Here is a 12,828-nt window from a genome sequence, read left to right on the forward strand (position 1 = left end):
AAGCCATCACCCGCGCTTGTTCTCAAGGATTTGGGCTGGAACATGTCAAGGATGGGTAGGTAGCAGGCCCCATACAGGAGATAGCTGGAGATTCTGTTTTTGGCCCTCTGAGGTAGTTAGGCCCCTTTGTTGCCTTTTTTGTTTCCACCTGAGGTAGTTAGGCCCCAGTTTTCCCACACCTCTCCATCGCTGAGATAGTGAGATCCCCTTTTCTGCCCACCTGAGTTAGGTAGGTCCCCAGGCCAATAAAGAAATACAAAATTATAATTTAAAAAATCTACTTACCTCCCTCCATTTCCCTGCAGCTTCTCTCCTGCTGTACATAGGGACCGTGATTACTGCACTGGGAAGCTGAGGCCCTCGGCTGTTCTAAAGAGGAAGAGACAGAACATGAAGCCCACAGGTCTCTGTCGATTCGTACCTCTACAACATATGTGCATTGGGGGTCTTGCCTGGGGATCCAGAGGATGTGTCCCAGATCCCTGGGTGGGCACAGCTAGAGGCTAGCAGACTGATGTGCTCACTCTCTAAGCATAAACAACCTTTAAGGGTTGACCCCCCTGGCGGGAAAAACCCTCACTAGAAACCCACCATAAAATGGTGATGTTTATTATATACTGTTTAAAAGTTGTACCCTCCAAAAACAAATGTTAAAATTATCAGCGGTATATCAGTGGTTAATCTGGGAGAGTAATTTGGCTTCTCCTCTGTTGGGTTAATGGTCTGGCTTTATTCACACACTATTCTTGTGCGCTCCTGTCTGCGCACTGGATATGACAGCACTGTATCCTTGCTAGTATGTACCACTATACCGCTGGATTAAAACATGAACTGATAGCCTCCCCGAGGTTTCGCTGACGATTCAGCTTTGTCAAGGGCTGTGATGCTACTGTCTTTCGGGACGCCGCGATCTGGTTTATATAGCTTCTTATCTTATCTTACACAGCCCTTAACAAAGCTGATTCATCAGCGAAACGTCGGGGAGGCTACTAGTTCATGTTTTAATCCAGCGGCATAGTGGTACATACTAGCAGGGATATAGTGCTGTCATATCCGGTGCGCAGCCAGGGGCGCACACGAATAATGTGTGAATAAAGCCAGCACATTAACCCTAGAGAGGAGAAGCCAAATTACTCTCCCAGATTAACCACTTATATACCACTGATAATTTTAACATTTGTTTTTGGGTACAACTTTTAAACAGTATATGACCAACATCACCATTTTATGAGGGGTTTCCAGTAAGGGTTTACCCCGCCAGGGTGTCTCCCCCCCTTAAAGGTAGTTTATGATTTAACGCCCTGGAACCTTCAGGGATCTTTCTTTTGGTGTCTAGCCATGCTCTAAGCATAATCACTTGCCGGTCTGAACAGTCGGACCCAGACTGATAGGACATGTCAAAAAATTTGATTATTGACTGGCCAGTTGAAAGGGGTAAGCCACTGGAAAATCTTTTTTTTTTTTTTTTTAAATCAATTGGTGCCAGAAAGTTAAACAGATTTGTAAATTACTTCTATTAAAACGTCTTAATCCTTCCAGTACTTATCAGCAACTGTATACTACTGAGGAAGTCCTTTAATGTTTGAATTTCCTTTTTGCCTGACCACAGTGCTCTCTGCTGACACCTCTGTAAATTTTAGGAACTGTCCATAGTAGGAGCAAATCCCCATAGAAAACCTATTAAAACCATATCTCCTCTGGACAATGCCTAAAATGGACAGAGGTGTCAGCAGAGAGCACTGTGGTCAGGCAAAAAGGAAATTCAAAAAGAAAAGAACTTTCTCTGTAGTATACAGCAGCTGATAAGTACTGGAAAGATTAAGATTTTTTAATAGAATTAATTTATAAAACTGTGCCACCAGTTGATTTTAAAAAAAAGTACCCCTTTAAATCCAGGACTACTTTGAGTTGAAGAGCCTTTGTGAAGAAACTGCCTTATGCTGGACTTTAGATGGTGAAACTAATAGGAAATCTTTATATTCATCTAAACCGCAGCTGTAAAGTTTTCCATATCGTTCCCCATAAATGGAATCTGAGATCTTCTATGTGATTGGTCAATATGATTTATGAATCTGTCTGAGACAAAGACGCGCTTGATTTATCTCAGACAGAGAACAACCAATCACAGCTCTGCTTTTGTTTCTTAAAATGAACTGTGATTGGTTGCTGTCTGAGAAAAAAAAATCAGACAAATTTTTGTCTCCTTGGTTTGTGGTCAGTAGTTTCAGATAAGCTATAGCTATAGCCAGGGGTCAAGTCCTGGGGAAAAAAAGTGTGGGAACTCACCCAAGATTTCCACTCAAGGGCTGGACCTGCAGGAATCCTGCTAAGGGGAAAGGGAATAATTTAATTTAGTAATAATTTATCCCGGAAATATTAGTGTATGAAAAGTTTGGCCATACATATACCCAGGTTTAGTACATAATACCTCTCGGCAATAGATCAAGAAAAAATAAATATGTTGTCCCTACCAGGGACTGAGGTGCCTTCTAAAATGTAACTTTTAATAATGTAGTTTAAAAATACCGATCCACAAACAAAAAATAATAATAAATCTTCAAGAAGTGATATTATCACACTGTTGCGACTATTGAGATGAATGACGCGGTAGGTATAGCACCAGTGGTTAGGTACACACCATGCTATAATTATGTAATCCTAGATGTGATGTTGACACTATCATATATAGTAATCAAACAATATTTATCAATATATTTTCCCTTCTCCCAACGCGTTTCCATGTAGGGGTTAGAGTATATAGTTATCCCCCACACTTCTTCAGGGGATTAGGTCTATGGTTAAGGCAAACTCTGGAGTCAAGTATCACGCCAATATGTCACTGTATATGTCTCTTTAAATGGGCAGATTTATCAACCAATGACACCCAGAGGATAACCACCATGAAGCAAACTGCGTCAATAGAGCTCCGGCTCTATGATTAGCTATCGCATCCAGAGACCAGGCAGGGCGTTTCTCACCATCCCGGTTAGTGCCTATAACGATAAAAAATCATGGACATCTCCCTTAGTAACCAGTAGATGACTTACCCCTCTTTGCTGTTTTTCGTGCATTAGCAAGTGGGTACTTACTGTCTACTGGATCAAATAAAGTGAGAGAGCCGGGCACTGTAAAAATAATATGCCCTTATTTAGAATCTCATTCAAGCAGAGTGTGTGGAGCATATACAAAGTAGCCGCATAATAACCAACAAGAGGTAAGTAATAAAATGTTGTCTGAATTACTTACATACAGCTGTTCAAAACAAAGTGCGCATGAATCGCTGCTGTGGCAGCGAGTACCGGAGCGGTGTCCGGGCTGTCTGCGTGTCAGATGAACACGCCGGCGTCTCCATCAAGCCGAGGCGCACCCTTTTTACGTCATTGGAGGCCCGTCCCCATGACGCCGCTCAAGGGGGCGTGGTCCCCGCTCAAGTCCCGACATCGGGATAGATCGGGTTTGGCAGTATTCACACGTCGAATGCGCTATCGGCTAAGTTGTAAACATATAAATAAACAAACACTGATTTTGGCTAAAGACATGGAACAGGTATTAACTTATAAATAAGATAACTATGCCCAGTATCGGGTCCGTTGTGCCTCCATCTGCACAATGTTGCAGGCATCTTTATTAATCCACTCCTGGATGTCAGTATGCCTGCTCTAAGTTGTGGCCTTCTCTCTGCATAACACATTGGTTATCAGTATATCTACACGCAGTTAGTAATCAGATAATAAACTGCCATAAACCAGATTTTTAGTCCTGTGTTGATCAGGTAAGTAATAATTACAATCCTGACCATGATTGAAGTTTTTTTTTCCCCTTCCAGCCTACCCATATTTTGAATGGTGCATTAGAATATTTCATAGAAGTCGGTACTGGAGGACATAGTGATGTCTTAAAGTTGCAATATCGATACATCATTTCCGGATCATTGGCAAAGATGGGTACAAGCAAAAAGATGAGGATAGTATATATAGTAATAAAACATATTAGCAAGTAAGTCTATTACGTGGAAGGGGGAAAAAATCAAAAAAGTCAAAATACTTCCTATAACACTCAATGTCCCATTCATATAGATAGTAAAGAACCCCATTATCAATAAATCCATATTGTTCATAGGTCCCATAAGGTGAACGGAAATGTGTATGGGACAACGTATGTTACCTAGGCATTTATAGAGATATATAATTTGGGGGGGGGGGGGGGGGATATGAGACCCACAGAATGATTGTTGGACTGGATATCCCTATTTGGAAAAAGGGGAGGGGGATTAGGATGGACCTAGGGAGACCTGTTCTAGCCCTGTTGGATCCTGGTATAGATCACCTCAACCTAAGCGGCATGGACGCCCTAAAAAGAGCGGTACCGAATGTCAGGAACCTTCTGTTGCACCCTAGATCTCCCTAGCTATATGGGTGGCACCTAAATCCTTAAGATCCACTGGGATCTCCCCTAGCTACCTCAAATCAGCCACCCTTAGGTAAGTCCTGTCCGTGGATCTCTTCCCAATACCTCTAAATGAAACAGGAAAACGATATTTGTTCATTAAGGCCCCTTGGGGCCATAGTGTGTAATTTGTAGATCCATCTACATTCTCGTTGCAGAATGGATCTATCCCAATCTCCGCCCCTTTGTAGTGGCTTAACCAAATCAATACCAATGAATTTTATATGAGATATATCACTATTGTGCATGGTATTTATATGCACTGCGACTGGGGTATTTCTGGCATTTCGAACATCCCCTACGTGCTCCAGTACTCTTCGACGAAATTCGCGTATCGTTTTGCCAATGTATCTCTTGCCACATTGGCACACAGCTAAATAAATGACCCCTCTAGAACTACAATTGATAAAATGCTTGATATAGATATTATTACCTGATTCTGTATCCTAAAAAGATTTTATTTTGGATATATGAGAACAGGCACGACAGTGGCCGCACTGAAAACAGCCCTTTTGTGCTCCCTACCCCCAACCATGTTTTTGGAATATCAATTTGAAGATGACTGTGGACGAGTTTGTCGCCCACACTTGGTCCTTTACGATATGTAATTAATGGTCTCGGGCCTACCACTTCTCTCAAATCTGGGTCCATTCTCAATATGTCCCAGTGCCGATGGATGATATTCTTCACCTCCTGGGACATATTGTCGAATGTCCCTATTATTCGTGTATATTTATTCTCCTCCCTTTTGGGTTTTGGTGTCAGGAGTGATGTTCTATCCTGAGACAGGGCAAACTGTAGATCTTTAGCCTGTTGTATAAATTCCTCCCTATCTGAACAGTTCCTCCTGAGACGGAGGTACTGCCCCCGCGGTATGCCCCTTTTAAGGGGCACCGGGTGGCAGCTTTCCCATCTCAGGAGGCTGTTTGTGGCTGTGGACTTTCTATAGACCGTGGTGTCCAGACTGCCCCGTGTATTCTTTCTAACCATGACGTCCAAAAAGGCAAGTTGTTTATCCTGGATTTCAAACGTAAAAGTCAAACCGATTTGGTTACGGTTCAGACAATTTACAAATTTCTCCAAATTCTCCTTACTGTCTAGCCATAAAACAAAAACGTCGTCAATATATCTAGACCAAAGTATGGCCTGGTTAGACAGGTCCTCTTGCTCACCCACGAACGCTATAGTTTTCTCCCCCCAGCCTAGGGTCAAATTTGCGTACGATGGGGCACAGGGGCTCCCCATCGCAGTGCCCCTAAGCTGGTGGAAGTAGCGTCCCTTAAACAAAAAATAATTGTGGGTGAGTGTATATAAAAGGAGATCCAGGACAAATCGATTATGTTCTTGATGTTGGAGGCCACGGGAGGAGAGGAAGTGGGAGACCGCTTGAAGCCCCACTACGTGGGGAATCGAAGAATATAGCGCCTCAACGTCAATCGAGGCTAATAAAACACCCTCGTCCACAGTAAGATCTTCAAGTTTACTTAGTAGGTCTAGTGTATCCCTGGTATAAGAGGGTAGAGAAGTCACAAATTGTCTTAGTACTTTATCAAGGTAAATCCCCACGTTCTGTCCCAGGCCCCCAATCCCTGCCACTATGGGCTGGCCTTTTAGGGGAGTCACCCCTTTGTGTATTTTGGGGAGGGCATAGAAAGTGGGGGTAGTGGGGGTCCTAGGCAGCATGAAGTCATATTCTTCCTGAGAAATCACATCACTATTTTTATCCCTTGTTATCTCTCATGGTTATAGTGCCCTCCACGCAGAAATAGTAATTCTCTTATTATATCCCCCCATAGTAATAGTTCCCCAATAGTAATAGTTTCCCCTTTGTGTTCCTACATAGTAGTTAGAACTCTCTTTTTGCACTCACACACTAATTAACCTTTAAAAGTGCCCCTTTTGTGCCCCTTCTGAATATAATGCCCCCATTTGTGCACCAACAGTAATATGTCCCCTTAGTACCCCCACATAGTTGTGCGCTTTCATTTATGCCTCCACACAGTAATATGACCTTACTTTGTACCCCCGCTATGAAATATGTCCCCCCTTAGCACCCCGCACAATAGTTGGCTCCCTTCCTCATAAAGAGTGGCATGTTAATGTTCACCAAAAACAAAAAACAAAAAAAAAAAACAAATAGCCACTCAGGAACCCTTTAAAAAATAAAGTGTCTTTTTATCGCTGGCAGCCTCTAGTTAATGGACTTGTTTGACAGATGATGAACCTGATGAAGAAGGACTACACTTTCAAAACACGTTCTTATTGCATTTTTTGTTAATAATATATAAAAATCTTGGATCTCAATGGATCCATTGTTTTCTGAGTGATTTCCATATATGGTCAAAACAGACCCCCACCCCCTCAATGCAAGTCTATAGGAGGGGCCGTGACATCTGTCACGCCCCCTCCTATAGACTTGCATTGAGGGGGCGGGATGTGATGTCATGAGAGGGCGGGTTATGACATCACGAGCTCCCGACGCTGGCTCCAGCATTCAGAACAGTTTGTTCCAAACGGTGAGCAGCGTTTGTTCCAAACGCTGAACCCCTTTAACCCCTTAAGGACTCAGACCATTTTGGCCTTAAGGACGCAGACAATTTAATTTTTACGTTTTAATTTTTTCCTCCTCGCCTTCTAAAACTCATTACTCTTTGATATTTTCATCTACAGACTAGTATGAGGGCTTGTTTTTTGCGCGACCAGTTGTCCGTTGTAATGAAATAACTCATTATATCATAAAATGTATGGCGCAACCAAAAAACACTATTTTTGTGGGGAAATTAAAAAGAAAAACGCAATTTTGCTAATTTTGGAAGGTTTCATTTTCACGCCGTACAATTTACGGTAAAAATGACATGTGTTCTTTATTCTGAGGGTCAAAACGATTAAAATGATACCCATTATTATATACTTTTATATTATTGTTGCGCTTAAAAAAAATCACAAACTTTTTAACCAAATTAGTACGTTTATAATCCCTTTATTTTGATGACCTCTAACTTTTTTATTTTTCCGTATAAGCGGCGGTATGGGGGCTCATTTTTTGCGCCATGATCTGTACTTTTTTTTGAAACCACATTTGCATATAAAAAACTTTTAAATACATTTTTTATAATTTTTTTAATAAAATGTATTAAAAAAGTAGCAATTTTGGACTTTTTTTTTTTTTACTAATTAAATTACTTCTGTTTAAAAATCTTAATTCCTTCAGTACTTATAAGCTACAGAGGAAGTTGTATTTCTTTCTAAAGTTTTTTTCAGCCTGACCACAGTGCTCTCTGCTGACACCTCTGTCCCTATCAGGAACTGTCCAGAGCAGGATAGGTTTGCTAACTGGATTTGCTTGTACTCTGGACAGTTCCTGACATGGACAGAGGTGTCAGCAGAGAGCACTGTTGTCGGACAGAAAATAATTCCAGAAAGAAATACAACTTCCTGTGGAGCATACAGCAGCTTATATGTACTGGAAGTATTAAGATTTTTTAAATAGAAGTAATGTACAAATCTGTTAATTTTCTGGCACCAGTTTACTTAAAAAAATGTTTTTCCACCGGAGTACCCCTTTAAGGCTTCACATCCCTCTCCTGTCATTACATTAAATAGTATAGTTATACCTCTATAATACAACATGGTCTTGCGCATAATGAGGCATAGCAACAAAAAAAAAAAATAATTGTGATGTTGCGAAAACAAGTTAAAAGAGATGAGTAATTACTGTGAGGGTCCCCAGGGTCACCTATAATCCAGATGATCACACTCCCATCTCTCTGCAGGAAGATAAATCCAGGAACGATTAGGGAATTGTCACCTCTGCTGACGTTGTCTTCCCTCTATATAAGATGCCATGTAGGCACACCGGCAAGGAACGCAACAGATCTTGATAGAAGATGAGACAAGATGAGGTACATCTTCCATGGGAGAGCGTTAGTGGCAGAGAAGATACTAAAGATACTATTTGTTAGTAAATATACATTTGTTAGTTAACCTCTTATGTCTACATATGTCTTAAAGTGTACCTGTCATCAACAAAAACTTTTTATATAAAGTAGATAACACCATTATATGTATATTTGTAATATACATTGGTTAAAAATTGTGTATATTTTTGGGTGAAAAAATTGCTGTCCCTGTAGATATTGTCTGTGTGTCTCTATGAGGAGTCCAAATACAGGAAGTGAGGGCAGGACAAGCGGGGATCAGTGCAGACTCCTGGGTTGTCAATCATCCTGCTGTGTGAGCCGGGAGCTTGTTATAGAGCCTCAGTGCACACTGTCCTGCTTTATCTTAGTGCACAGAGCCCTGCTTGTCCACCCTCACTTCCTGTATTTGGACTCCTCATAGAGACACACAAACAATAGCTGTAAGGACAAAAATATACACATTTTTTAACCAATGTATATTACAAATATACATATAATAGTATTATCTACATTATATCAAGTTTTTGTTGATGACGGGTGCACTTTAAAGATTCTCCTGTAGGAACAGAAACCTAAAAAACAAGGGCATGTTGGCACCATATGGCTTTTAAAACTTTAGTTTTTTTTTTTTTTATAAAAACAAGATCAATGCATCAAAGCCACATGTCCATGTGACTACAAAACTACTACACTTTGTTGATGCTTTTCTGACCTAAGGTTCTTACTCAGGGCACAGGAGAGAATACTTGCACTTGTGCTGAGTAAAGTCTGTACAGGTCAGAAATGCAGCAGCCAAGCATTTTAAGGTGCTACTGATCTACTGGTGTTTTTATCTGAACTTACTTAAAGGGGTACTCCAGTGTAAAACTTTTCTTTTTAAATGAACTGCTGCCAGAAAGTTAAACAGATTTGTAAATTACTTTCTGCTGAAACCTCTGACCGTGTCAGGAACTGTCCTGAGCAGCATTGCTTTGCTATGTGGATTTTCTCCTTCTCTGGACAGTTCCTGATACGGGCATCAGGTGTCAGCAGAGGGCACTGGGGACAAAACAAAAAAGAAATTCAAAAAGAAAAGAATTTCCTCTGTAGCGTACAGCTGCTAATAAGTACTGGAAGAATATTTTTTAATAGAAGTAATTTACAAAGGGGCAATTTAAAGAGGGCATCATGGCGGTCTCCAGAAAAGCACCCTCATTGGGCTCCTCCCTATCACCAAGTCTATTCAATTCTAAAAAAGTAGAATACAAGACAAAGGATAAAATTAAACAGGGTAATTGGTTGGATATTGTAGGGAATTGGGGTTGTGGTCACAACCGATGTATTACATGCAAATATATGTACCATTCTAAAGAAATAATGTCTTGTGTAACTAAAAAATCATACCAACTACGTGAATACATTAACTGCAATACCACTATGTTAGTTTATGTGGCCACATGCACCAAGTGTAACATGCAATATGTAGGGTGCACTACCAATACCCTTAAAACAAGAATCAGGAGACATATCTCCGACAGTAGGAGTGAAGGAGTAGGCATTTCCATGCTATCACGCCATTTTCGGGATGTGCACGCGGGGGAGTTGGATTCCCTGCGGGTGTCTGGTATAGAAAGAGTCAAGATAGGTATCAGAGGAGGAGATGCGAGAAAACGCTTCTTCAATAGAGAGACATATTGGATATTTCTTTTGGATACCAGATACCCGCGGGGAATGAATAAACGCTTAGATTTAATCATGACCTGCACATAGGAATATAGTCTAGCGTTTTATGCCTCCCCGGATGCCCTTAGCGTCGTAGCCCCTTATTATGTATTATTTATATACTTTTGGTAGACCAATAATTTTTCTTGGTGCGAGTGTTAGGAGGGTGATTCCGCCTAGTGTGTTTTGATACCTATTAGAGTGCGGTTACTGAAAATTATAGTATTAATACATAATGGATATATATGTAAACCAAAACAGAGTAAATTGTGCATTGTTTCAATTTTTAGTTATGTACATCTATTAATTCATGGCATATATATAATCTTTTAGTATATGTATACATGCACGTAGGTCTCCGAGCTATACATATAAAGAGGTTGCTTATTCTTTTCTATTATTTACCCGTGCATGTGTGATATTGACATGCCGTAATCCATTTTATGCATGTAGTTTTAATATATACATACATGTATGCAGATCCCCGAGTTATTTAGTCAATGAGGTTGATTACTCCATTCTACTATTGACCTATACATGCACGATATCAACATACCGCAACCTATTATGTGCATGCAGTCGTATGTATATACCTGTCCATTTTTGCACATAATGTTTGGAGCATATTCACACTCATAGGATAAACACACAGCAAATAACGCACTAGTGGTAGGATCCAACCCATTCTGTAATACTAACAGATGATATCCATGCCGGGTTTTTACAATTGCTACCTATGTTAGGTATTTTATCATGTGACCATTGAGTCTCTATTTTAAATTTGCATGTTGGTCTGTTGAATTTAGTCTACGTTTAAGCTCAAGAGAGAGCGAAACGCGTCAGATTACCACAGTCCTGTGATGTCTGTTTCCTTGCTATGGCATGAATAAAAGCAATCTTTTAGAGCACACCTGGTGCCGGACAATCCTTCCTTTCCATACGCTGTTGAAGCCGGGGCGGGACCGGCGGGTCCGTGGCAGCACAGGTGTGTCGGAGATTTGGCTCCGGAGGTGAGCGGACACCATTGCATTTGGTAATTTACAAATCGGTTTATCTTTCTGGCTGTCAGAACCTATAGGGTTAAAAGGTTCTGACAGCTTCTTTGTTGATTTTTGTTGCTGAGTTATGCCTGGCTGTCTGGACTGTTAATCTGACCTTGATTGCAGCACCTGTTGTGGCTCCATATAAGCTGGCAGTCTACTCCCAGTCAGTGCTTGCTATAGAGCTCAGTTTGTACTATCTAGCTGTCTTCTGTATTTGTTATATTTGACTTTTTGAACCTTTGGCTCCTCTCTCTGACTATTCTTTCTGGTATTAGCGACATGGTACTTTGACTTCTCCTGGCTTAGACGAGGTTAGTTGACTCTGGAGTGTGTAGTCGTATTTTGTTAGTCTGTCTGTTATCCCACTGGCCCCGGACCTAGTCTTTATCATTGTAGTTTATTATTTTGACAATTATGCCCCTCACATATACAAGAAGGGACTGTCTTCGTGGTTACGGACCTGTCGTTTAGGGTAGGTATGTAAGTAGGCAGGGATAGGGGAGCGGGCGAGATTAGTGTGTACTCCTTCCCTGCCCATTCCTGACAGTATAGCAAGCCATGACTCTAGCTGTGAGTTTGGACAGACATTTGTGAGAATGCAAATGGGAGTGTTCTTCATCCTCTGTCTCTCCTGTCCTGCTTGATCCCTCTCCTGTTTCCAAATCTATCCCTGAGGATGAACCTATGCATTTGTACCCCGGAAGAATGCAAGCAGTTTTGTCAACTCTATGGCCTGTGTTTCTATTGTGGTGAGAACACTCATTTCATTGCCTCCTGTGTCAAGCGTCAGCATCCAAGTGGCAATCGTGGTGGCCACTTGGGCGCACAGGTATGTCATGCCTCCTAGAGAGCTACACCTGGCAGAGTTCTTCTGGGGGGCATTGTTCCTACTAATGTACAATTGGATTTTAATTCTAAAAGTATTATGAAGCCTGTTTTGCATCGGCATCTTGTGATATCATTGGCAATAAGAGTCTGAAGAGCACTCCAGTTGATTTGGGGTCAGAGGTTAGTAATGAGGATCTGGAGGATGACTGTGAGGACACCAATGAGTGGTGTGATTTGGAGGATGAGGTTACAGACGAGGACATTGACAGTCCATCTGTATCCAAGTCAAGACCTCTTTACTCTCAGGTTGTGAAGGGTCCGGTGGCCCCTTTTAAAAAGGGGGGGGGGGGTACTGTCAGAACCAATAGGGTTAAAAGGATCTGACAGCTTCTTTCTTGTTTTTTGTTGCTGACCTTGATTGCACCACCTGTTCTGGCTCCATATAAGCTTGCAGTCTATGCCCAGTCAGTGCTTGCTATAGAGCTCAGTTTGTTCTAGCTAGCTGTCTTCTGTATTTGCTATATCTGGCTTTTTGAACCATTGGCTCCTCTCTCTGACTATTCTCTCTGGTATTAGTGACTTGGTACTTTGATTTCTCCTGGCTTGGATGTGGTTAGTTGACTCTGGACTATTGTGTGAGTGTGTAGTCGTATTTTGTTAGTCTGTCTGTTATCCCACTGGCCCCGGACCTAATCTGTATCATTGTAGCTTATTATTATGACAATTACGCCCCTCACGTATACAAGAAGGGACTGTCTTCGTGGTTACGGATCTGTTGTTTAGGGCAGGTATGTAAGTAGGCAAGGATAGGGGAGCGGGCGAGATTAGTGTGCACTCCTTCCCTGCCCATTCCTGACACTGTCACCAGTTGATTTAAAAAAAAAAAATAA

Source organism: Hyla sarda, chromosome 4 (genome assembly GCF_029499605.1).
Source record: "Hyla sarda isolate aHylSar1 chromosome 4, aHylSar1.hap1, whole genome shotgun sequence".
Classification (NCBI taxonomy): Eukaryota; Metazoa; Chordata; class Amphibia; order Anura; family Hylidae; genus Hyla; species Hyla sarda.